The 26368-nt window shown below is 37.4% G+C and overlaps 1 pseudogene; it reads left to right on the forward strand.

Annotated features, from left to right (window-relative positions):
• Window positions 1-21168: 21168 nt before the first annotated feature.
• On the forward strand, window positions 21169-23125 carry LOC110216144 (zinc finger protein 800-like; annotated as a pseudogene).
• The last annotated feature ends 3243 nt before the right edge of the window (window positions 23126-26368 follow it).

The following is a 26368-nucleotide window of genomic DNA, read 5'->3' on the forward strand; positions in this document are numbered from 1 at the left end:
TGTTTCTTTTTTGAGAAAACTCTGGAGGTTGACCTAAATCCATTGTCTCTTTTAGAGAAAACTCTGAAGGTTGACCTAATTTTGTTGTCTCTTTTTAGACCAAACTCTGGAGGCTGACACTGGTCACTTAAATTCTCTATCCTTCCCTCAGTTTCCTCATCTGTAAAATTAGGGGTTCAGATTAGATAACAATGGGCATTTATATAGCACTTAAACATTTACTTTAGATGACTTTCAAGTTTCTTTCCAGACTTAAATTTTTACCATTCAATGTCCCTGTTCATTTAGTATTAGAAATATTTAACAGAAATGTTTTCCACTTGGTGATACATTTATCTATAGCAACTTTTTTTGAATACTTGTATGATGTCATATATTCTTAATAAAACTTGGATTTTTGGATCAAAATTTGAATCAAATCATTGTGTTAGTAATATGGTAGGCTTCATGTATGTGTGTATATATATATATACATATATACACACACACACACACACACACACACACACACACACACACATATTATAGGTTTTCTTAAGGAACCAAAAGGCAACTCACTCTGATAGAGTTCCCATATTTGGTAAGCACCTGGGATTGTACTTTGTACCTTGAAACAAGAACAGGAAATCTAATTTTCATGAAGTGATAATTCCTAGCTATCCGCTATGTTGTTTGGTCCACAGTTCTCTACTTTTGACATCTAAGAGACAAGATGACAGATTTTAAAGGAATTGGGAGGGACATTGGATTATTCATGGATAAGGAAAGGCAGGACCAGGCAGCTGCTGATGAACTTGGAGGTAACTTAGAGCCTCGCCCCAGTTCTGTGTTCTGGAGTGGCAGTTGTCAAAGGAGGAAAAATAGATATCTCCTTCCTTGATCCCCACCTTACTGTCACTGAACTGAGCATTTCTGCTCTGCCAGCAATGTTTATATCACTCATGAGTCCACTGAGCATTCCTTCAATCAACATCAAGGAAGGCTAAAGGACCAAAGAAAACAAGGGCTCAAAATACATCAAGAGCATTTTATTAGTGGTCATGCTGTAATTACTAAGAGATCATGCAGTCTAATTGAGAAATGGGCAAGAGATTCAGTAAAGTGGATAAATCGGAGATTAGGCAAATCCATCTCGTGGTTTACAAAGCAACTTAATCCCCTAAGTATTGTGTTACACTTGCATTTGACCTTGTTGAGGTATTTATTTAAATTTTTTATGTATTTACAAATCTGAAGTTATTTAGTCCTTCATGCTATTTTAAAATTTAGCATACCTTTTACAAATTGTTCCTAGAAATAATTTGCATCTATTTTCCATCATCATTTTAAGACTACAAGCTAGCTGACATTTGTATGAGGCTAAGGACCACACCTATGATTTCATTGGGATAAAGAGCTCAAACTACGGAAATTCCCTCTACTAATGCAAATTGAGGGGTTTTCTACAATTTATAATCTTAGAGAGTTGCCTTGGGCACCAAGAGCTTGTCTGTCAATCAATAAACATGTATGTGCCAGATACTGTGCTAAATTCTAGGGATACAGAAAACAAAAGACAGTCTCTTTAGTGACAGTCTAATAGGGAAGACAAGCGAACAAATATGTACAAACAAGCTATATACAGGATAAATAAGAAGTAATTAGAAAAGGGGAGGCTTTAGAATTAGGAGGGGTTGGGAAAGGCTTCTTGTAGAAGATGGAATTTTGGTTGGGACTTAAAGGAAGCCAGGGAAGCTAGTAGGTGGAGATGAGGAAGGATAGCTCCAGGCCTGGGAGACAGAGAAAATGCCTGGAGCCAAGAGATGGAATGTCTTGTTTGTGGAACAACCAAGACACCAGGGTCAGTGGATCTAAGAGAATATATTGGAAAGTAAGGTGGTGTTTTTTGTCCCTCATTTTTGAAGGGGACCAATGACATTATGGGTGGTGTTTTGACTTGGGCATGAATTGTATTTAAGGGAGGCAGAGTTGCACCAAGTTATCAGCCTCACTCTCTCCCAGAGTCGTGGAAGTCCAGTGGCAAAGAAAGTCCAGTGGCCCAGGATGCAGTAAATTACCTTGATGTCTTTGAGGTCTCACCAAGCTCTAAGCACTCCACGGTCTCTGCTTCAGCTGCCTTCATGGCTGGCTGTTAGAACTTATTGTTCTCATCTACCCATTTCACTGGGTGGTCTTCACACGCTTGGGGAAGACACCCCTCTAACTCACCAACAGCTCCATGGGTTACCCTCAATCTGGCTTGCCTCGTCTGCCCAGATGGTTTGCCAGGGAGTGATCATTGCACATGCCACAGCTTCTTGGAGCCAAAGTGAAAGCTGAGTGCTAGGGAGAAATCAAAGCCCTTCTCAGGGCTACTCACCTTTCATGCTTCAAGGTGTATATTCAAGGAAGATGAGCACTTCTGGTGTGAAGGCTTACCAAGCCCTTAAGGAAATGGCTAGGTTATGAAAGGCACTGAATACCAAGAAAGGATTTTTTTATTTGATTCTGGAAGTGATAGAGAGCCACCAGAGTTTATTGAGTAGAGGGGTGACATGATCAGACCTGCATGTTAGGATAAATAACTTTGGTGACTGGATGGAGGATGGATTGGAATACATAGAGACCTGAGGAAGGCAAACCCACCAGCAGGCAGCTATTGCAATAGTCCAGGCATGAAGTGATGAGGGCCTGCACCTGAATGGCAGTAGTGTCTGAGGAGAGAATGGAGTGTATTCAAGAAATGTTGCAAAGATAAAATCAATGGGCCTTGTCAACAGATTGGATATGATGGGGGAGAGGGGAAAGGGAGAGATGATCGTGAGGAGTCAGGGTGATAGATGTTGAGGTCTAGAGAATGGCACCTAGGTTGAGAGCCTGAGGGAACTAAGAGGATGGTGTTGCTCTCAACAATAATAAGGAAGTTAGGAAGTGGGGAGACATTAGAGGGAAACATAATGAGTTCGATTCTGAACATGCAGAGTTTAAGATGTTTACTGGCCAGCCAGTTCAAGATGTCTGACTCCTGACTCGTTTTCTTTTCTTTTTTTTTTTAGTCAGTTGAGGTTAAGTGACTTGCCCAGGGTCACACAGCTAATAAGGATCTGAGGTCATATTTGTACTCAGGGCCACCTGACGCCTGGGCTGGTGCTCTACCTGATCCACCTAGCTGCCCCCAGTTTAAGACATCTGAAAGGCAATTGGAGATTCAAGACAGGTGGTCTGCAGAGAGATTAAGGCAAGATAAGTAGATTTAAGAATCATTAGCTACTTTGTGTCTTGAGCTCGGGGCTTCCTGATCTGAGACTAAACTATCTACTATACCATGACACTTTTGCTAGGTGCATGTAGCACTTTACAAAGCATTTTCCTTACACCAACCCAGTGAGGTAGAGAGTACAAGTATTAATATTTCCATTTTGTACTTGAAGAAACTGATGCTCAGAAAGTTTAAAAATTTCCCCAGGACTCCAGCTCAGATCTTCTAATCTAAAGTCCAAATCTCATTCTACCTCTCACTCTACCACATTGTCTCTCCTTCCTTAACTTACTTGATTTGTTCCCACATATAAGAGGGTAATCTGAAGAATCCCAAATCAATTTGAAGAATTCCCTCAATCAATCTGATATTGTAGGGCATGGGTCTTTGTTTCGATGCAACTGAAGGGAAACTCCTCATGGAATGTGTCTGTATTCCCAAGAGCCCAAGCTGATTGGGTTTCAAAGCCTAGTATTGTTTGGTCATTTTTTCAGTCCTATCTGACTCTTTGTTATTCCATTTGGAGTTTTCTTGGCAGAGCTACTGGAGTGGTTTGCCATATCCTTTTCAAGTTCATTTTACAGATGAGGAAACTGAGACATAACAGAGTTAAGTGACTTGTCCAGGGTCACACAGCTACTAAGTGTCTGAGGCTAGATTTTAACTCAGGAAGGTAAGGACTTCCTGACTCCAGGCTCAGTGTTCTATCCATAGCACCACCTAGCTTCCCTAAGAGCCTAAGTCTTCTTCCTAACGATTGGCTGCATACAAAAGCAGTTGCCTCTCCTTGTGACCAATACAAGTGAACTCAGTGGTCTCTCTGACTCTCTGTAGGACTTTTCAAATTTTCCCCTAGTATTTCTTCAGTGGATCCCATCTTGTAACAAAAGTACAGGACAGTGCTACACTTGGGTTTGCATGTGGCCTTGAAGGAGAGATGCTGGGCATAAGCTCATCCAGATTAACAGATAATTTCAGTTGAGGCATTGAGAGGTTTCCCACAGAAGCATATGGGACAAGCTGACACATGCCTGCCCTGTAATGCTGAGAAAAAATTCCTAGCCTTGGGAATTGTTTGTGGTGTTAAGGAATGTTAAGGGTCCCCTGAACTTGTCTTTTTGAGTTGCCATATTTTCCAGAAAAACTGGACCTGGAATATGCAGAAGGCCCTGAATGTATCAAGGACAAAGCCCCATTCCCTGAGCTGATATAATTTGATATTTGCATCCCAAGCTGGACTTCTTGTGTGTCCTTGGGAGTCAAGACAGGCACCAGTGAGTCTACACCAGACTGAGAAACAGTTTGCGCAGCTGCGACCCTTGTAGATAAGCAGATCATCATATCTTCATAGTCTAACAGTTCTTAAGTGTAAGGTCTGGAATTCCCCCACCTAGGGAACTCTGTACCTCCTTTCCAAAACAAATTTGATCCCAAAAGAAGAAGTCAAATAGCTCCAGATTGATTATAGGTAGTAGTTAAATCAATTGGATACTTACATTGAGACAGTATGATGGATCCCTGCCAAGAGTTTATAGTCATCAGTCTGGGGAGGCAGCTGGAAGACCCCAGGAAAGCCCAGTTGTAATTACAGAAATCAGGCAAAGGGGGGTGGAGCTATAAAGCATATTGCTACTGATTAATGGATATTTTGGATTTCTTCTTAGTAATGAGCTCATTTCCAAGCTTGGGCATTAAGCCAGTGTTAATGGGTAAATACTCAAACACAAGATTGTGTACCGGTTATGTACTGGACATGAACTGGTCATTTTGTCCATGTTATGGCTTTCATTGGTCACAGTATCTAAGTTATGACTCAGTGTCTAAATCATGATTTTTAACAGATCACCATGTCCAGGCTTCCACATTTCACAGAGTTTAAGTTAATGGATTTTCACTTTTACTGTGTATTATGGCTTTTCCCCAGTTGGGACCCCACAATCCACCTCCGAAAAGCTGCCCAGACATTCTTTCCAAATATCTTCCACAAGGTCCATGAGATGGCTCTGTATTAGTGTGCTTAGGGCCTTTTTGGGTACAGCCAGGATGGTCCCATTTGTAAGCATGAACCACAAAGGCAATACAAGCACAGGTAAGAAAACAACATGATCAGTGAGAAAATTACCACAATTGTTACAATTTTCTTCCATCCCACCCCTGGCGAAGTGAAGGAAGAACTAATGGTATTTGGTGATTAGTGGGAAAACTGAATTTCTGAACTTACCTTAGTACAAGCCAGTTAAGTTTCTGAACTAGGTTCAGAGACAAACAAACATGGCTTGAACAGTTTTACAACATATTGGGGGTGACAGAGAATAGAATCAGTTACAAAATGAGATCAGAAAAATTTGATTTTCTCAATTTCCCCCTTTTTGTCAATGAAAGACTGGTACAATGATCACCATCAACCCACCACCAATGTCCATTTAATTAACAAACTTAATCTTGGAATTCAAATGTCCCGTTTGTTGTCTGGTCTCTGAAACATCTTTTCTTGGGACAATCTGGAAAATGTCTTGTCCTCAGGAGCAACTCTTCAGTAGAATTGCTTTTCTGATTCCAACTTACTTGTAGAGACTTGTTAGATGTTCCAGCTAAAATCTTTTACAAAATAGATCTCAATACAAGTTAGCATAGCCTCTCAAATGTTACTTCTCCAATAACTACTTCATATTGTGAAAACCAGCTCAAACTTTATGGTTCTGATTTTAACAATAGAGCTATAAGTGGGGAACAACAAAGTAGGAACCCAGTTTGCCTGAAGTTTCAAAAAATTTAGTTTTTTACATGCCCCTTAGAATGATTTATATTTGACATACAGATTATCTGATCTTATTACTTTCTCAAATTTTTCCACTCTGATTCTAATTCCATTAGGAGGATCAGATGCTATTAAGGATTCAATCCAATATAATGTAAAAATATGTTTAATAGGAATGTATATGTATAGCTTATATCAGATTGCGTACCATCTTGGGGAGAGTGTAGGGAAGGAGGGGGAGAAAAATTTTAAACTCAAAAGCATATGTACGTGATTGCTGATAAAGCAAAATAAATTTTTTTTAAAAAAAGGATTCAATCCAATACATGAAAATATAAGTAATAACACCTTGCAAGTAGAAGCTTTCCACACCTGGATTCGATAGTTACACAAATGAATTTACTTATAAGAGCTGACGTTACTCCAATTATAATAAAAGACATGGGAGGATATTTAAATAAATAATTCCAAAACAGTACATATTAATAAATTGTTTGTAATAAACACGTTTGTATTCTAGGACATGTAGTACAAACAGATGTTATTTCCACATTAGTAATAAACTTAAAATTGACTTTTTCATCGATGTAACACGAAATATTCCATGAGTTACATCCTTGCAAGACAACTGATTGAACTAAAAATCTCTTCTGCAAACCAAACTGAAGATGTTTCTGATTTAGTTTTAGTAATTAATACAATAACAGCTGGGTCCTTCAATTAGTTGTACCAATACTCAATTATTCTTACATCATTTTGAAACGTTTAAGGACCTTACACAGATATAGATAGATAGATAGATAGATAGATAGATAGATAGATAGATATAGATAGATAGATAGATATAGTAACAGGCAGATGAGATAGATAGATATAGTAACAGGCAGATGACTAGACCAAATACTAATTTACTAAGTTGTGTGGTATATAGAAAGGACTATAAGTCTAGACTGAAATAGCTCAGATCTTATGCACCTGCCTTTTATTATAATAGCTCAAATGTATCATAAGCTTAGTCCATGGGATAATGATACAACACCATGTTTACATCTTTGTTTCACAAATTTATTTTATCTTTGTCTAATTATTCCCATATTATTCAGAAAGGATGAACTGTCTTAGGGTTTAATTTTACGCATGACTATGTAAACATTAGCAGGTTGATGACAGATGTGAGTACTAATTTACCTAGTTGTTTGGGATAGGGAATTACTATACCTTCAGGTTGAAAACAGCAAGATCTCACATACTTGCGTTGTGCTCATATCTTCTACTGACCACTTGCTCTGATTATAGAAATTGCTATAAAAGGAAAAACATGCCTGTGATTATACCAGCATCAAACTGGTCCTTCAGGCTTAAGCCCAAGGGAACTTACATGACAGCATAAAGCATCATTAGCTCTATTTGATTTCAGGTACAAGTCACAGTTTGGCAATCAACCATGCTGTAAAAATTCACCTCATAGCCAAACTCAGGAATAGTCAGATGGGAAACATTCCTGTTCAAAAAAACACAATGAGGAAACTGAGTCAGAATGATCCCACCTTAGGCTAATGCCAAGGTTGTCCTCTCAGCTTTTTCCCAGATGCAAATCTCCACCTGCTACAATTCAAAATCACATTCCCTCTGAGGAGCTTGTGTTATTTCTCTCAAATGGTGGATTATTGATTTAATGATCCATCAGACAACTATACCTGAATTCAAACTAAAAATAAAGTCAATTACAATCCCAAGAGCTTCTACCTCAAATGGCAAGTTTTGCTTGGGACTAGATCATAACTAGATATAGTTATTTTTACTCTTATGGAGTTGCAATAAGCAATAAAAATTTACCAGGATTCACATACATAAGAGATTTCACTTAGCATTTTTCACTTGGTTTTTCTTTTCTTCTCAAGTTTAAATTTACCCTGGTGTAAAGACCAATCATTAGAAATCATTTCTATATTATACATAAACTTGCAAATCCTCAGCAAGCAAAGTTCATGGTTTAGGAGCTCCACAACAAACTCTTTTCCAAAGGCTAATGATCTTGCTCACACAGATGATTTCCAGGAACCTGGCAAATTTACAAAATAAAGGGACTTGACAGCGGCCCCAGAAAATGGGTTGAGCCTGATGCCTCTGCCTGCCCATCCATCTATATTCTTCTTCTGGACCGATGTAAACCACCTACTCTCTGGGTGGCAAGTCCCCTATTTTCAGTCTTAATTTAGTTGTTTTGCCCTGACTGAATTTCCCCCATATCCTTCTATGGCTACCCACTTGCCAAGATGTCTTTCGGTATTGTACATTCTGCATCAGTATCTACCAAAAAGGGCACAGTTTGTTTCTTTTTAGGACCCCAGTATATGGTAACTGACATATGGGGCCTCTGGTCACCTCCTATAGCCCTACATCAGAGGCTACCTTGGCCATCTTCCTAAGGGAGGGGAGTCAGGAGTATCCACTCTATCTATTCTTAGAGGCGCTGTGTGCTGTGCTCTTTGACATCCCCCCACTTCGAGGTGGAATAGGCTAACCCTGCTGCACAAGATGGCCTGCTCTGAATGTACAGAACCAATATGAATGAGGCTTTCACCTCAACTCCTCCTTTCCACACAGAGAAATCAATTACCAATTTTAGGTTTTCACATTAAAACAATAACCCCAAATAACTTAGTTAACAATCTTACAACTTTCATAAGTGATAGCCAAATTGTTTTAGCTGTAACTTCCTTTTAACTACAAGCAAAGGTGAAAATACCCAGTTCCCTAAATGGCAATTACAAAACATTATAAAACAGGATTAGTAGGGCGGATAAAAGAACATAACTAGTTTTAAACAATTTTCCACCATCTTTTAGTTTCTTTCAGTTCATACTCTAATAACATCTAAATTATGAAAAGCTGCTTGACATAACTGACACAAAAATTTACCCATCTGAAATAATATTTTGGATTTGAAACTTGAAACAAATCCATTACTGATCAGGTAACTTCAACCCTGTTGAATGAGTTTCCAAACTACCTTACACAGAAAAATCAGGCATCTCATCACCATTGGCATTGTGTACTGATCACATCTAATTAAGTAACTAATAATAACAACAGTTAAGATTTATAGTGACTGCTTTGCCAGGCATTGTATTAGGCACTTTTCAATTACATGAAGTAATGTGAGGTAACTTGCTTAAGGTCACCCAGTTAACAAATTTCACATCTATTCATTTTTCCAAGTTGTTTTCATGCCAAATAGAATAATAAATTCTGACTTATCTTAAACATCAAATTAGGAGACACATATTTCACTTAAAATGTGACCAGAATGAATTCAATTACACCTGGATCTATGTTCCAAATGGTATCGCACAGAATCTAGGGTTATGATTTCAATACTGCAGTATCATATTTTACACAAATCCTGTTTATCCCAAACAGTTCATATTATGGAATCCACTATTTCTAGCTAGTCCACTGTCAAAGATGGTAAAAGCGGCAATCTGATATTACAATTTAATCTACCCCCAATTATCACACTTTAGAGCACATTTTAATTTAGTTCAAATCTTGGTTCCACAATCTCAAAAGGAGCCCATAGCTTATTAGTTTATTTATCACTCTCTATGATTTCTTCTTATGAATAGGAGCCTTCATATAATTTACAGCCAAGTTTCCAATTTTAACACACATACCAATTTTAAAAGTTATTTTAAAATTGACCAGTACTTAACTTTAATTTGTAAGACTCCCTAAATGCCAAACTAGATATTCCAATTAAATCTAGTTGCCTTTTAGTTGTTTCTTGATTCACACAAATCTTTTCTCTTTTGTGAGCTAGGAAAGGGTTAAGTGTGAGTTCTGTTCCAAGGCCTTATTGTTTTCTTTCCTCTTTTCACCTTGAAACTTTCACTGATACAACCCTCAAACCCATCTTTCTATAATCAGTGAAATGACCTTCTTCTCTTAATAAATCTGTCATTCTAGGGGGTGGGATGGGTGAGAAATGCTCTTAATTCCCTTAAAACAAATTCTAAAGAATATAAACTGAATTACTTGCTAGCATTTAGTTTGCTAACATTCATAAAAAAAATTCCAATCACTACATAGATGGGGGGGGATTATCCCTCCTCTTTTTTTTTCTTGCCTGTCCTTTTACACCCCAGAACCTGGCCATACTTCAGGAATGGCAAGGGAGAGATAATTTTTTAAAAAACTTTTAGGATTTTAATTAAACAAGACACAAAGATTTCTTTCAAATTCTTTCAAATTCTGATCCTACTCAAATAATCATTTCTCTCTCTCTCTCTCTCTCTCTCTCTCTCTCTCTCTCTCTCTCTCTCTCTCTCTCTCTCTCTCTCTCTCTCTCTCTTCTGTTTACCACCCAGGCTGCTACAGTCAGCAAGGGATGGAGGGAGAGAAGGAGAAAGAGATTGTCTCACAATTACATGCCTTACTGCTTTCCTGTCCACATGCTTAACTCCCCTCAACCCGTCTAACTGGCAAGCCAGTGTTTCTATATATTTCTCCTTCTAACTGGAATTCCTCCAATAACTTCGTATTCTCAGTCTCTGAGTCTAGGAACCTGATAGGGTTCTTTTTTCAATTCTGTGAGAAAGGGGCCATTTCACATCTACCACTACCTGTCACCCTCCCTTTCCCTACCTGATGGAACATAGCCCTACCAGAAGGAACTCTAGTTTTTTCAGCATTTTCAAGACATCCCCATACTTATGTGGTGCCCCAACACAGGCCACCCCTACACAAACATGGAAGCCATCCAGGGATTCTACCCCCAGCTATCCTCTATTCCCTTGACATTCCTTCAGGATCTTGCTGATTACGCCAGTTGTAAGGCCCAGAATTCCACCACCTAGAGAACTCTGTACTTCCTTCCCAAAACAATGGGACAAGTTTGATACCAAAGAAAGAGGCCAAAGAGCTCCAGATTGATTATAGGTAGTAGTTTAATCAATTGGATACTTACATTAAGGCAGTATGATGGACCCTTACCAAGAGTTTAATAGTCAGCAGTCTGGGGAGGCAGCAAGACTACGGGTTGCATCCCCACAAAGACCCCAGGAAAACCCAGGGGTAATTATAGAAATCAAACAAAGGGAGGTGGCGCTATAAAGCATATCAGTACTGATTGGTGGATATTTTGGATTCCTGCTTAGTAATGAGCTCATTTCCAAGCTTGGGCATTAAGCCAATGTTGATGAGTAAACGTCCAAATATAAGATTGTGTACTGGTCATGAACTGGTCACTTTGTCCATGTTATGGCTTTCATTGGTCACAGTATCTAAGTTATGATGCAGTGTCTAAATTAGGATTTTTAACAGGTCACCATGTCTAGGCTCCCACCTTTCACAGAATTTAAGTTAATGGCTTTTCACTTCTTACTATGTATTATGGCTTTTCCACAATTTGGACCCTACAGCAAGGGAAAAGAATGCTGTTTTGCCATCTTGGTTATTCATGACTTCTCCCCTGCCACTCCCATTTAGGTGGAGATTTCTGTTTCTCCTCCTCTCTTTGTCACAATTTCATAAATATGCAAGCTTCTGTTTGGGTTATGAACACTTTGCCCTGATTTAGGGTTCCATGCATGTGTTCATTTCTCTTGTAATAAACCTAGTTTTTATGTAAGTTTCATGAAATTGTGATTGCTTGTTGACAGTAGGTGACCCCAAGTTTAGAATTCCCAAGGTCAAGATAAAGAGCACTAGGTTTTCTGAGGAGACATGATTTCCTGATTCATTTGTTTCCCTGGAAAAAGAATCTATATAATTCCCTATACTGTGTCCTCTTTCCAAGTAAGTCATCAAGTTACTCTGACAGTTGCTGGCTAACAGATTAGAAAGTCTAAGTGATTCTTCCCTGAAAAACAACTAATTGTCCCAAACTCAAAGACTGATCTCTTGTGAATCCACATAACTAATTGTTTCCTGTACACTGTAAATACTTACATGAAGTGGTTTCTCTTCACAAGTCCACTTGCCTCCAGAGAAACACACTTTTCTGAGGTATTTTATGCTTTTCCCTGCCCTGTAATTTATATATAAAACACAGCCCTTTATTGACTTGTATTTTAAATCACAGGTAGCTCAGTTGACTCTGGATCTGGAGTCAGGAAAACCTGAGTTCAAAGCCAACCTCAGACATTTACTAGCTGTGTGACTCTGGACAATTTACTTAACCCTTTTTGCCTCAGTTTCCTCATCTGTGAAATGATCTGGAGAAAAAAAAATGCCAAACCACTCCAGTATCTTTGCCAAGAAAACCACAAATGGGGTTACAAAGAGTTGGACACAACTGAACAACCAACAAAAAGTCCGAAGTTGGTCTTCTTGTCACTACAAGAAAATTAATGTAGGGATATCAGTGTAGCATGCAAGCTCTCCATCTGTTATCTCTTGTTCTTGCTACATAACAGGCCCACTTTCTGCCATTTAGTCATTTGGTGGTAATATGTTATAGTCTATTTATATTTACCATGAGCCTCTCTATTATCTTTTAGGTAACCTCCAATTATTTCAATTTTGCAAATAAGGTTTTGTTGATATTCTTTGCTTTTTCATCATCTACACTTCATAATATGTTCCTACCCTCTCTTCTTCTGAGGGCAGCTAAGTGGTACAGTGAATAGAGGGCTGGGCCTGAAATCAGGAAACTCATCTTCCTGCATTCAAATCCAGCCTTGGACACTTACTAGCTATGTGACCCCGGGCAAGTCACTTAACCCTGTTTGCTTCAGTTTCCTCATCTGTAAAATGAGCTAGAGAAGAAAATGACAAACCACTCCAATATTTTTGCCAAGAAAACCCCAAATGGAGTCACAGAGAGTCAGATACAACTGAAAACAACTAAACAACAACAAATAGAGTGTATTGCTGCTGAAGTCCTTTTTAACTCTCAAATTCTACTGACCCCTCACTATGTGACAGAGGCCTTTCTTACATTGAAATATTGGCTAATCCCCATCTGCATGTGCTTTCATTCAGTATAATAATGGTCATGTTTCTGAGTGCTCCCATCTACCCTTCTACTCCTGCACCCAAGGCATCTTGCCGTCTCCCTGCTGCCACCATATCACTTCTCCTCACCTGATCCTTTTTTCCTTTGTACTTGATGTGGGAACCTATCCTCTATGTGGAACTGAATTCTCTTAGAGACACTAATAACTTTCTTCTACGTGACACTAAGCCTTCTAGCTGTGACATTAAATCCCATATCCATTTGCATCTTGTAAAGAGCTGCATGGTTTTTCATCCATCAAATAAATTTACAACCCAAATCACTGAGAGGAGGACAGCTTTGGATATTGAGGGGAAGAGTTAACAGTAGACCTGCTTTGAAGGAGCCAGGTCAATTTCCTGAGATCTGTCACAAGACTGGTCCTAAAAAGGGCTGGATACTTTTTGGACAGTTGTTCAGCCATTTCCAACTCTTCATGATCCCATTTAGGATCTTCTTGGCAAAGATATCACAGAGGTTTCCATTTCCTTCTCCAGCTCATTTTTACAGATGATGAATGAGGCAAATAGAATTAAGTGACTTGCCAGGTTACACAGCTAGTAAATGTGCGAACCCATGTTTGAACTCATGAAGATGAGTCTTCCTGATTCCAGACCCAATGCCCTATCCACTGTGCTGCCTCATTACCTGAATGGAGCAGCTGGAATCTTGGTGTTCTTGACTATGTTGTTGTTGTTCAGCCATTTCCAACTCTTCATGATCCCATTTAGGATTTTCTTGGGAGATACTGGAGTGGTTTGCCATTTCCTTCTCCAGCTCATTATGCAGATGAAGAAACTCGGGCAAATGAGGTTAAGTGACTTGCCCAGAGTCACACAGCTAGAAAGTGTCTGAGGCCATATTTGAACTCAGGAAGATGAATCTTTCTGACTCCAGGCCCAGTGTTCTATCCATTGTACCACCGCGTTGTCTATTCTTGACTAAGGTCAAGGAAATTAGAGAGTAGCAGAGAAGAGACAGAGGAATAAAGACGTCATAGATCAGCAGAGAGATCAGGAGGATTAGGGGTGGTTGTTCTTTTGCAACCATGCTGAGTGTAGCTCAAACGTTCTATGGGATATGGACAAGCATTGAGTTTATTCTGGGTCTTTGGTGAACGGCTCCATTGGCCTGTGGAATTGTGTCAGTTGGGTCAAGAGCAGGCAAGTTTCTTTGTCTGATTTCATCATCACAAACCTGGCTTTCTCCAGGATCTGCATGCAATGGACTGTCATAGTTGATAGGATTTTACTAGTATTCTATCCCAACTTACAGAATAAATTAATAATACTAGAAATTCTTCTTACTCTTTAGACAGTTATTAACCACTTAAGCATTTGCTTTGTGGCTTGCCTCAGTGTCCTCTACTGCCTGGAAATGGTCAGTTTCCCCCATCCAGCCTTCCTCTGGATCAAGTAGAAGGTTTCCCATCGGGTTGTCTGGATGCTGTTGGGCTCCACGTTGGGCTCTCCTCCTTCTTTGGCACAGTGTCATTGGTCTGTAAATTTAATATTTATTTTGCTGTCAGACAAATAATGCACAAAGCAAACTGCCCTGTATATATAAAAAAGGATAGAGAAGATCATGGCACCTTTTCCTCCATTTGGACCCTGATCCCTTTGGCTGTGTCCCTGATCTCCTCTCTCCTTCTCATCCTCTCCCTAGGGAGACACAACCAGGAAATGCAGCATCAGTCATGTCACTGGCTCTGTACTGAAACACTGAGGCCATGTGAGAACCATCAAAGTCATCCTCTCCTTCCTCTTCCCTTTTTTTATACTTTGTTACATCCTTAGAATATTGAGGCATTTCTTGCCAGACCCCATAATGATTCAGATGACAATGGAAATTATTTTACTTACCTAACCCTCTGTGAACTCATTCACCCTCATTCTAGGGAAGAAAAACCTACCTGGAACAGAAATCCTAAGGCTAAACAAGCTGAAGAAATATAGTTCACAAGGTTAAGCCAACTGACCTTTCACCTCATAGAGAAACATGGGGAAAATGGATGGGCTCAGAAAAAACTGAATTCCTCTGCTCTCCTACCTCCTCAAGTCACTCTCCCATATCATTAACTTCCACATACAAATGACTCCATGAGACCAGCCTATAATGAACCTTATATAGGATATAGATAGATAGATAGATAGATAGATAGATAGATAGATAGATAGATAGATAGATAGATAATGTCTGGGCTTCAGGAAAGTTTGTATTCTCTGGAAAATACTATCATTAGAAAATTCTTTATTTCCATATAAGAATTTAAATGATATAATAAATATCATTATAACATTTGATTCTACATAATGAGCCTATTTACAAATTGGAACTTCCCACTGCCATTGGTTTGTTGATATAAAGACTATTAATATCTGCACAAGAGATATGTCCATATGTCCACTTTAAGCAGATCACTTAACTTTTCTAAGGCCTCAGTTTTTTCCTCTGCAAAATGAGGTTGGATTTGTTCATTTCAGAAAATTGTTTCAGCTTTAAAATTCTATGATTCTAAATCTTTGTCTATTTAGCATTCATTCTTTTATTAATGAAATTGTCCTTTCGATAAAGATGAATATCTGGGGCTTTTTTATACAGTTCTATGATATCATCAGGGTAAAGAAGACTAGGTGTAGAAACTCCCTCTGCTAATGTAACTCATCTCATTCTGAGAGAATTGTATGGGGCCTTAAGAGTTTAAATGACTTGTCTAACATCACACGGTCACTGTGTGTCAGGGAGAGGATTGAACCTGAATCTTTCTAATTTCAAAACCAGCATGTTACTGTTCACTACAGAACGGAAGTATGTGGTACACTGGGTAGAGTGCTGAGTTTTCAGAATGAGAGTTATGCAAGAGAATCATGAAATAGGAGTCAACAGCTTGGTAAAGGAAGCACAAAAAATAGAAAAAGATGCACAAAAATTGACTGAAGAAAACAACTCCTTAAAAAGTAGAAATGGCCATATGGAAAAAGAGGTACAAAAGCTGAAGAAAATAATTTCTTAAAAATTAGAATTGGGCAAGTGGAAGCTAACGACTCTATGAGACATCAAGAATCAAACAAAACCAAAAGAATGAAAAAAGAGAAAAAAATGAAAAATACCTCAGTGGAAAAACAACTGACCTGGAAAATCAATCCAGGAAAGATCACTTAAAAACTATTGGACTACCTGAAAGCCATGATCAAAAAAACCAGACTGGACAGCAACTTTCAAGAAATTATCCAGGAAAACTGACCTGATATCCTAGAAAACAAGGGTTAAATAGTAATTGAAAGAATATACCATTCACCTCCTAAAAGACATCCCAAAATTAAAACTCCCAAGAACAATATAGCCAAATTCCAGAACTCTCAAGTCAAGGAGAAAATACTGCAAGCAGCAAGAGAGAAACAATTCAAATATCAAGGAGCCACAACCAGGATTACACAGGATTTACCAGCTTCTACATTAAAGGATTAGAAGGTTTGGAATATGGTATTTCAGAAGACAAAGGATCTAGGGCTAGAACCAAGAATTGCCTACCTAGCAAAACTGAGCATAATCTATTGGAGGGAAAAATAAACATTGAATTGACGCAGGGGACTTTCAAACATTCCTGATGAAAAGATCAGAGCTAAACAGAAAATTAGATTTTCACATATAAGACTCAGGAAAAACAAAAAAGTAAACAAGAAAGAAAATAACATAAATTATTTAATAAGAATAAACTGCTTATGCCTCTATATTATTTAATAAGAATAAATTCTTTACATCTCTATATAGAAAGATGATACTTGTAACTCTTAAGAACTGTATCTCTATTAGGGCGCTTAGAAGGAGTATTCATAGATAGAGGGTGCAAGTATAAGTTAGCTCTGATGGGATGATGTAAAAAAAATTAAGGGGTGAAAAGGAGCATTGCATTGGAAGAAGAGGAAAGGGAGAGGTAGAATGGAGCAAATTATATTACATGAAGAGGTGCAAAAGACCTATCACTGTGCAAGGAGAGAAGGGAGCAGGGTGAGCATGCCTTGCATCCTACTCTCATCAGATTTGGCTAAAAAAGGGAATAACCTGCACACTCAGTTGAGAAGTAGGGAAGTAGGAAGGGAGAGTGACAAAAGGGAGGCTGACAGAAGGGAGGGCAGATTGAAGGAGGTAGAGGTCAGAAGCAAAACACTGATGAGGAGGGACAGAGTGAAAGGAAAGAGAGGGGAAAGTATAAAGATGGAAAAAATAGGATGAAGGGAAATACACAATTAGTATTCATTTGAATGTGAATGAGATGAACTCATCCCTAAAATAGAAACATATTAAAAACCAGAATCCTACAATATATTGATTACAAGAAACACTTTTAAGGAAAGACAAACATACAGACTCAATGTAAAAGGTTGGAGCAGAACATATTATGCTTCAGCTGAAGTTAAAAAGAAAAAACAGGGGTAACAATCATGATCCCAGACAAAGAAAAAGCAAAAATAGATCTAATTTAAAGAGACAAGGAGGGAAACTACATCTTGCTAAAAGGTACCATAGAAGGGGTAGCTAGGTGGTGCAGTGGATAGAGGACCTGAGTTCAAATCCGACCTCAGATCAAACACAACACTTACTAGCTATGTGCCTAAAAATAAAATAAAATAAAAGGCACACAATGAAGTAATATCAATACTAAACATGTATGCACCAAATGCTATAGCATCCAATTTCTAAAGAAGTTAAATGAATTACACAAGGAAAAGGACAGTAAAACTATACTAGTGGGGGACCTCAACCTCAGAACTCATTAAATCTAATCACAACATAAACAAGAAGAATTAAGGAGGTAAATAGAATTTTAGAAAAGTTAGATATAAGAGAGCTCTCGAGAAAATTGAACGGGTATTGAAAGGAATATACCTTTTTTCTATGGTACATGGCATCTACACAAAAACTGACCACATATTAGGGCATTAAAAACCCCACAACCAAATACAGAAGGGCAGAAATATTAAATGTGTCCTTTTCAGATGATGATGCAATAACAATTGCATACAATAAAGGACCGTGGAAAGACAGATTAAAAATTAATTGAAAACTAAACAATTTAATCCTAAAGAATGAGTGGGTCAAATAACAAATCATAGAATTTATCAGTAATTTCATCAAAAAGAATGACAACAATGAGCCAACATACCAAAATTTATGGGATGCAGCCAAAGCAATACTTAGAGGAAAATTTTTATCTCTAAGTGCTTACGTCAATAAAATAGAGAAAGACCAGAGTGATGAATTGGGCATGCTACTACTAAAAAAGTTTAAAAAAAAATTAAAAATCCCAATCAAACACCAAATTGGAAATCTTGAAAATCAAAGGAGAGATTAATAAAAGTGAAAATAAGAAAACCATTGAACTAATAAATAAAACTAAGGGCTGGTTTTATGGGGGAAAAACACAAAATAGGTAAACCATTGGTTAATTTGAGTTAAAAAAAAGAAAACCAAATAACAATGATCAAAAAATGAAAAAGATGAATTCACCACCAATGAAGAAGAAATTAAAGCAATACGTAGGAGCCATTTTGCCCAATTGTATGCCAATAAATCTGACAATCTAAGACAAGTGGATAAATATTTACAAAAATATAAATTGCCCACAATAACCAAAGAAGATAAAGAATACTAAAATATTCTAATTTTTAGAAAATGAAATAGAACAAGCCATCGACAAACTCCATAAGAAAAAAATTTCCAGGACTGGATGAATTCACAAGTGAATGCTATCAAACATTTAAAGAACAATTAATTCCAATACTATATACACTATTTGGGAAAATAGGCAAATAAGGAGTCCTACCAAATTCCTCTTATGACACAAATATGGGGCAGATATCTAAAAAAGGAAGAGGCAAATCACAGGAAAGAAAACTATACCTCAATTACCCTAATGAATATTGATGCAAAAAAATTTAAGTAAAATACTAACAATAAAATTATAGCAATATATCACCAGGATCAATCACTATACCAGGAATGCAGGGTTGGTTTAATATTAGGAAAACTGTCAGCATAATTGACCATATCAATAACAAAATCAAAAGAAATCATATGATTATCTCAAGAGATATGGAAGAAGCCTTGGACACAGTCCAACACCCATTCTTAATAAAAACACACACACACACACACACATACATACGTACACAAAAGTGAGCATAAGAATAGATGGAGTTTTCCTTAAAATGATAAATAGTATCTGTCTATGTTTCTTTTCTTTTTTTTTTTGGTGAGGCAATCAGGGTTAAGTGACTTGCCCAGGGTCACACAGCTAGTAAGTGTCAAATGTCTAAAGCTGGATTTGAACTCAGGTCCTTCCTGACTCTAAGGCTGGAGCTCTATCCACTGCATCACCTAGCTACTCCAATAGTATCTGTCTAAAAACATCATCAGGGATTATCTGTAAGGGAGATAACCTAAAAACCTTCCCAGTAAGATCAGGGGTGAAGCAAGGATGTCCATTATCACCACTATTATTCAATATCGTACTAGAAATGTTAGCTATAATAATAAGAGAAGAAAAAGAAATTAAAGGAATTAGAAGAGGCAATGAGGAAGCAAAACTATCACTTGCAGATAATATGATGTATACTTAGGGAATCCTAGAGAATCAACTAAAAAAACTCCTTTAAATAATTAACTTTGAGGCAGCTAGGTGGCACAGTGGATAGAGCACCAGCCCTGGAGTCAGGAGGATGTGACTTCAAATCCGGCCTCAGACACGACACTTACTAGCTGTGTGACTCTGGGCAAGTCATTTAACCCCATTGCCTATCGAAAGAAAGGAAGAAGGAAGGAAGGAAGAAAAGAAAAAGAAAAAAGAAAATGAAATAATTAACTTTAACTTACATGAACTGATGCTGCATGAAATGAACAGAACCAGAACACATTGTACACAAAAACAGCCACATTGTGTGATGACTGACTTTGATGGACTTAGCTCTTCTCACCAACGCAAGGATCTAAGACATCTCCAAAAGTCTCATGATGGAAAATGCTATCCACATCCAGAGAAAGAACTATGGAGTCTGAATGCAGATGGAAGCATACTATTTGCTCTCCTTTTCTTTTGTTGTTTTGTCTTGTTTCTTCTTTTTCGTGGTTCCTTCTCATAAGTTCTAATGCTTCTTTACATCATGACTAATGTAAAAATATGTTTAATATGAATGTATAATTAGAGTCTATATCAGATTGCACGCAGTCTTCGAGGGGGAAGAGAAAGTAGGGGAGAAAATTCAAAAATCAGAATCTTATAGAAGTGAATGTTGAAATCTAAAAATAAATTAATTATTTCTTTAAAAAAAGAAATAACTTTGCAAAGTTGCAGGATGTAAAATAAATCCACATAATTCATCAGCATTTCTATATATTATCGACAAAGTCCGAGCAGCAAGAGATAGAGAAATTCATTTAAAATAACTGTAGACAATATAAAATACTTGGGAGTCTACCCGCCAAGACAAACCCAGGAATTATATGAACACAATTACAAAACACTTTTCACACACATAAAGACAGATCTAAATAATTGGAAAAATATTCATTGCTCATGGGTAGGCCCAGCCAATATAATGAAGATAACAACGCTACCTAAACTAATTTACGTATTCAGTGCTATGCCAATCAAACTACCAAAAAAGTTATTTTATAGAGCTAGAAATAATCATAACAAAATTCATCTGGGAGGACTATCAAGGCAAACAATGTGAAGGAAGGTGGCCTGGCCATACCAGATCTCAAACTGTATTTATATAGCAGTGATCATCAAAACTATTGTGTACTGACTAAGAAATGGAGCAGTAGCCCCCGCCTCCCCGCCCCGGCCTGCCGAGAGACGGAAGCACCTGGTAAACTGCTGCAGCCGCTTCAGTATTGTCTGCGGGGATTCTTTAGAAGCTCAGCGTATTGCGGCACGGCCAGGGCGAGAAATGGAGGGCAAAGGGGGAGGTGGAGCTCCCTCCCGCCTCCAGCAGCCGGGGGTCGGCAGCGGTCTGTACCAGGTGCCGGCCGTCGCCTCCTCACGCTATGCTGGCCCAGTGGCCACCCTCCCGGACTGCCTGGTTTCGGCTCGCCAGTCCCAAGAGTTGACAGAAAAGCCACAAAAAGGAGCCTGAATTGTGGAAGTAAAGTAGTTCGCACCCACTGAACATGCCTCTAAGGCATAAGTGCTGTCAGACTGACCACCACCCACACAGATTCCGTGAACCAGTGTATATTCTGGACCCTGGAAGATTCTCCTTTGTTACAGCAACCGGGGCAGACTTCCAAATCTGGCATTCAGCAGATTATTGAATGCTTTCAATCAGGAATTAAACAACTAGAACACATTTTATTAAGAAATGCCGACACAAATTTTTGAGTGTCAATTATGTTGCAGTCGCTGCAGAGGATTACCAAATTTAATCACTCATAAAAAATCCTACTGCCTCCAAGTCTCCAGATGGATGACAGCCTTCCTGATGTAAATGATAAAGTCAAGCCATAAACGATCTCCTAGAAGACATTTATCCAAGCGTGGACAAGAAAGAATGTATTATTAGGCTAGAACCCATAGAAACTAATCAGAATGAGGTGTTTCAGTATATTTCAAGGACTAACAATCCAGCTGAGGTCACTGAGTCAAGTAATTCTCCCGATCAAACTCAAGTTCAAATGCAAAGAATCTAACATTGAACAATACAAAACAACTCCAGTTCCCAGTGCAGAAGTAGAAATTGTAGAGCCCCCTCCTGCAGAAATAGTTGTGAAAGAAGTAACACCAACTTCTGATGAACAGCCTCAGAAATCACACAGACTTGGAAACTTCTGATAATTCTGATTTTGGCCACCAATTGATTTGTTGTCTTCGTAGAAAAGAATTCAACTCCAGATGCCATTAGAAAAGTACATCAAAAAAAAAAAGATGGAAGAACTAAAGAAGTATATTGAAACATGAAAGAATCCTAACCAATCCTCTACTAAATGATGCAATAAGAATGTTCTAGTAACATTGATTAGGAGTTGTCCAGTATGTCATAAATCATTTGCTACAAAAGCCAATGTAAGGAGTCATTTTGATGAAGTTCATAGAGGACTGAGGAGGGATTCAATTACTCCTGATAGAGCTACAAAGCCTGGACAGCCTTTATTCCTGGATACTGTTTCTCCTAAAAAATCTTTTAAGACTCGGAAACAAAAGTCTTCTTCAAAGGCTGAACACAATTTAACTGCATGCAAATACCTTATGCTTAAAAGACATGTGCAAATTGTCCACAAGATAACTCTTTCTGGAACAAATTCTAAAAGAAAGGCCCTAATAATACTGCCAATGACACAGAAATAAAGTAAAAGTAGAACCATCAGACTGTAGAATTTTCGCCCCCTTCTATTATCCATTCTTCACAGAATCAAACAAAGGGAACAAATCATTCAAATGAGAAAAAGAACACACCTGCAGCACAGAAAAAATAAAGTTAAGCAAGACTTGGACAGACCTAAATCAACAAGTCCTTCTGCTGCAGGTGGCCAGCAAAAATACCAGAAAACCAAAACTTTCAACTGGCTTTGACTTCAAGCCACTTTACTGTAAATTTTGTAAATGCCAATTCACTTCCAAACAGAACCTTACTAACACATTAAGTTGCACAAGATGGGAACAACATTTTATGTTTTTTTATGTGTCCACTTTGCACTTATAAAATGTGTCAGAAACGTGATGTGATAAAGCACAAAACTGTGGTTCACAAAAAATCATCATGTTATCCTGGGAAAATCAGCCAGTTCAGACATCAGAGCTAAAAAAAAAAGCCCATTGATTTTGTTCTAAATAAAGTAGCAAAAAGAGGCCTTCCAACGGATGAAGCAAAGCAAAAAAGATTCAAAACATGAGGGAACTTTAATTCTCTCAACAAAAAGTATGAAGTAGCTGATGCTGGCATTGAAGTAAAAGTCACAAAAAAACATTTCTCTTCACAGAAGCAATAAGTGCGGAAAGGCATTTGCAAAAAAGACTTGCCTTGAAAATCATAAGAAAGCTTATAAGGCAAATGCTTCTAAATACTTGAAGGAAATAAAACCAAAGGCCAAAGCACAAGATCTAAGGTTCTTGTCTAATAACTTCAAGTGATGTACAGAAAGGTTTGGAATTCATTTGTGTGGAAAGACTTTAAATTGATGTTAGAACCACTAACATCTTCAAATGGTACTATAAAGAAAAAAAAGAAAAATAGTTTCATAATATTCAACTGTTACTGCTGTTTTTTAACTAAATTAATAACCAACTGACTACATGTTTTTAAGGCCATTACTTCTTCCAACACTTTCAAGTAGCTATGAAGTTAGCCTTATTCTATCTATATCATAATTTGTCTTACCTTGCGCATTTGGTCTACAGGCTCATCCCACTGTGTTTTTTTTTTAATGTGAAATTTTTTTCCCTTAAAAACTGTAGGCAGTCAATAACTTGAAGGAATATCCCTGCTGGTATTGTTATTTGACAAAGAAGTTCTATCATAGTTTCATTTTATTTGGCAAGATTTTCATCTGGGTTGTGTGCATGATTTCAAAATTTTCTCCAGTGAATATATACTAAGAACAGTCAATTAAAACAGAGGAACTTAAGTCTGCTGAATATTAGTACTTGTACTCACATCAGTTCATCTCCAACTGATTTTCTAGTGTAATGAAAGTTCCATTGTACTAAAAATAGTATAAAGTTCCAGTTCATTTTCATGCATAGTTCATACTACACCTTTAATTTGTAAACATCTGACGTTTTTATAAAAATCAAACATTCCCCTATTTTTTCTTTAAATTTTATACATAAGCACTTTAATGATAGATGCAACTTAATTTTTCAGTTTCTTTTTTTTTTAAATGGGCAATACATTTACTAATGTTAATATGAGAGCTTTTTTTTTTTTTGGTGAGGCAATTGGGATTAAGTGACTTGCCCAGAATCACACAGCTAGTGAGTGTTATATGTCAGATTTGAACTCAGGTCCTCCTGACTCCAGGGCCAGTGCTCTATCCACCTAACTGCCCCGACTAATGTTAATATGAAGGTAGCAAATATCTTACTGATATTTTATATTTACAGACAATCCATGCACAACCATTTCTTACGATGTTAGTTTTATTTCTTTAAATATTGCTACATAGTGAGGAAGAAAAGAGAAACCAAGAAATTTTTTTTCTCTCAAGAAAATTTCAAGTGACACTTTAGATAACATTTGATTTTTGCTATAGGATTTGCAAAATGATGAATTCTTTTCCAATGAATTCTTTTCTGATTTAAAATAAATCAAGATTTTAGGGGGGGAAGGCAAACCTGTCATTACAAATTTCTCAGTAGGTTTCTGTATACCAACATTTTGTACTTTTTAGGAAAAATCATTTTGCTTTTTTTAGAAATTTGTGTCAAATTATCCTAATTTCAAAAGGCCAAGAGAAATATATACCATGATTTTATAATAGGCTCATATCTGTAATTAGGAGGGACCTTATTTCCATTTACTTTTTGCATAAAATCTAAAATGTTGAAGCTCACAACGTCATAAGAATAAAACGCTTCTATAGATAGAAAAACATTTAGTGTTCCTAGTGCTTTGCACTAAAACACTATGAAAGGAAATTAGAAAGATCATAACTATTGCTGGAAATGTTCTATACTGAATGTACATTCTTTTGTTTGGACAAATGTACTGTATGTGATGGAAATAAAACAGATTCGAAGTCATTTTAAAAAAAAAGAAAAGAAAGAAGGGCAGCTAGGTGGGGCAGTGGATAAAGCTCTGGCCTTGGAGTCAGGACCACCTGAGTTCAAATATGGCCCCAGACACTTGACACTCACTAGTGTGTGACCCTGGGCAGGTCACTTAACCCTGATTGCCTCACCAAAAACTAAAAGAAAAAGAAAAAAAGAAAAAAATACTGAAAAAGGAAAAAGAAGGAAAGAAATAGAGCAGTAGGTCAGTGGAATGCATTAAGTACACAAGACAGCAGGAAATGACCAGAGGGTGTGATAAACCCAAAAACCTGCCACTTTTGGAACAAAAACTCATTATTTGACAAAAACTGCTGGGAAAACTGGAAAACAGTTTGGCAGAAAGTAGGGATAGACCAACATTTTACACCCTATACCAAAGACAAATTATAAGATAAGATCAAAATAATTTTAAACATAAAGGTGATACTGTAAACAAATTAGAAGAGCAAGGAATAGTTTGCTTGTCAGATCTATGGAGAAGGGATGAATTTATAATCAAACAAGAGACGGAGAGCATCATGAGATGTAAAATGGACAATTTTTTATTATATTAAATCCAAAAAAAAAGTTTGCACAAACAATACCAATGCAACCAAGATTCAAGGAAAGCAGAAATCTGAGAAACAATTTTATAGCAAGTGCTCAGAAAAAGGCCTTATTTCTCAAATACAGAAATTATTCAAATTTATAGGAATTCAAGTCATTCCCCAAAGGAAATGAATGGGTAGTTTTCAGATGAAGAAATCAAAGCTATCTACAATCATATGAAAAAATGCTTTAAATCACCATTGATTAGAGAAATGCAAATTAAAATAACTCTGAGGCACCGCCTCACACCTGTCAGATTGGCTAATATGACATAAAAGGAAAAATAATAAATGTTGGGGGATGTGGAAAATTGGGACACTAATATGCTGTTGGTAGAATTGTGAACTGATACAATCATTCTGGAGAGCAATTTGGAACTATACCCAAAGGACTATAAAACTGTGCATACTCTTTGATCCAGTAAAAGAGACTAAAAAAAAAAGGTTGGAGCGGGAAGATCCTATTTGTACAAAAATAGTTATAGCAGCTCTGGTTGTGATGGCAAAGAATTGATGTCCATCAATCAGGGAATGGCTGAACAAGTTGTAGTATATGATTGTAATAGAATATATTACTGGCTATAAGAAATGATGAGCAGGATGGTTTCAGAAAAACCTGGATAGACTTACATGAACTGATGCAAAGTAAGTAAAACCTGGATACTGTACAATGATGAACTGTGAATGACTTAGCTATTCCCAGCAAACAATGATCCAAGACAATTCCAAAGGACTCATGATGAAAAATGTTCAACCTCCAGAGAAAGAATTGATGGTGTCTGAATGCAGATCAAAGCATACTATTTTTCACTTTCTGTATTTTTTGTGGATTGTTTTTCCTTTAGGTCTGTGTTTTCTTTAACAACATGACCAATAAAATAATAGGTTTTGAATGATTGAAAATGCATGACTATATCAAATTGCTTACTGTCTCAGGGAAGGGGGAAGGTAAGGGAGGGAGAGTGAAAATTGGGAACTCAAAAAATATTTAGATCAATGTTAAAAATTGTATTTA

The sequence above is a fragment of the Phascolarctos cinereus genome, unplaced genomic scaffold (genome assembly GCF_003287225.1).
Source record: "Phascolarctos cinereus isolate Bilbo 61053 unplaced genomic scaffold, phaCin_HiC Scaffold_1;HRSCAF=81, whole genome shotgun sequence".
In the NCBI taxonomy this organism is placed as follows: Eukaryota; Metazoa; Chordata; class Mammalia; order Diprotodontia; family Phascolarctidae; genus Phascolarctos; species Phascolarctos cinereus.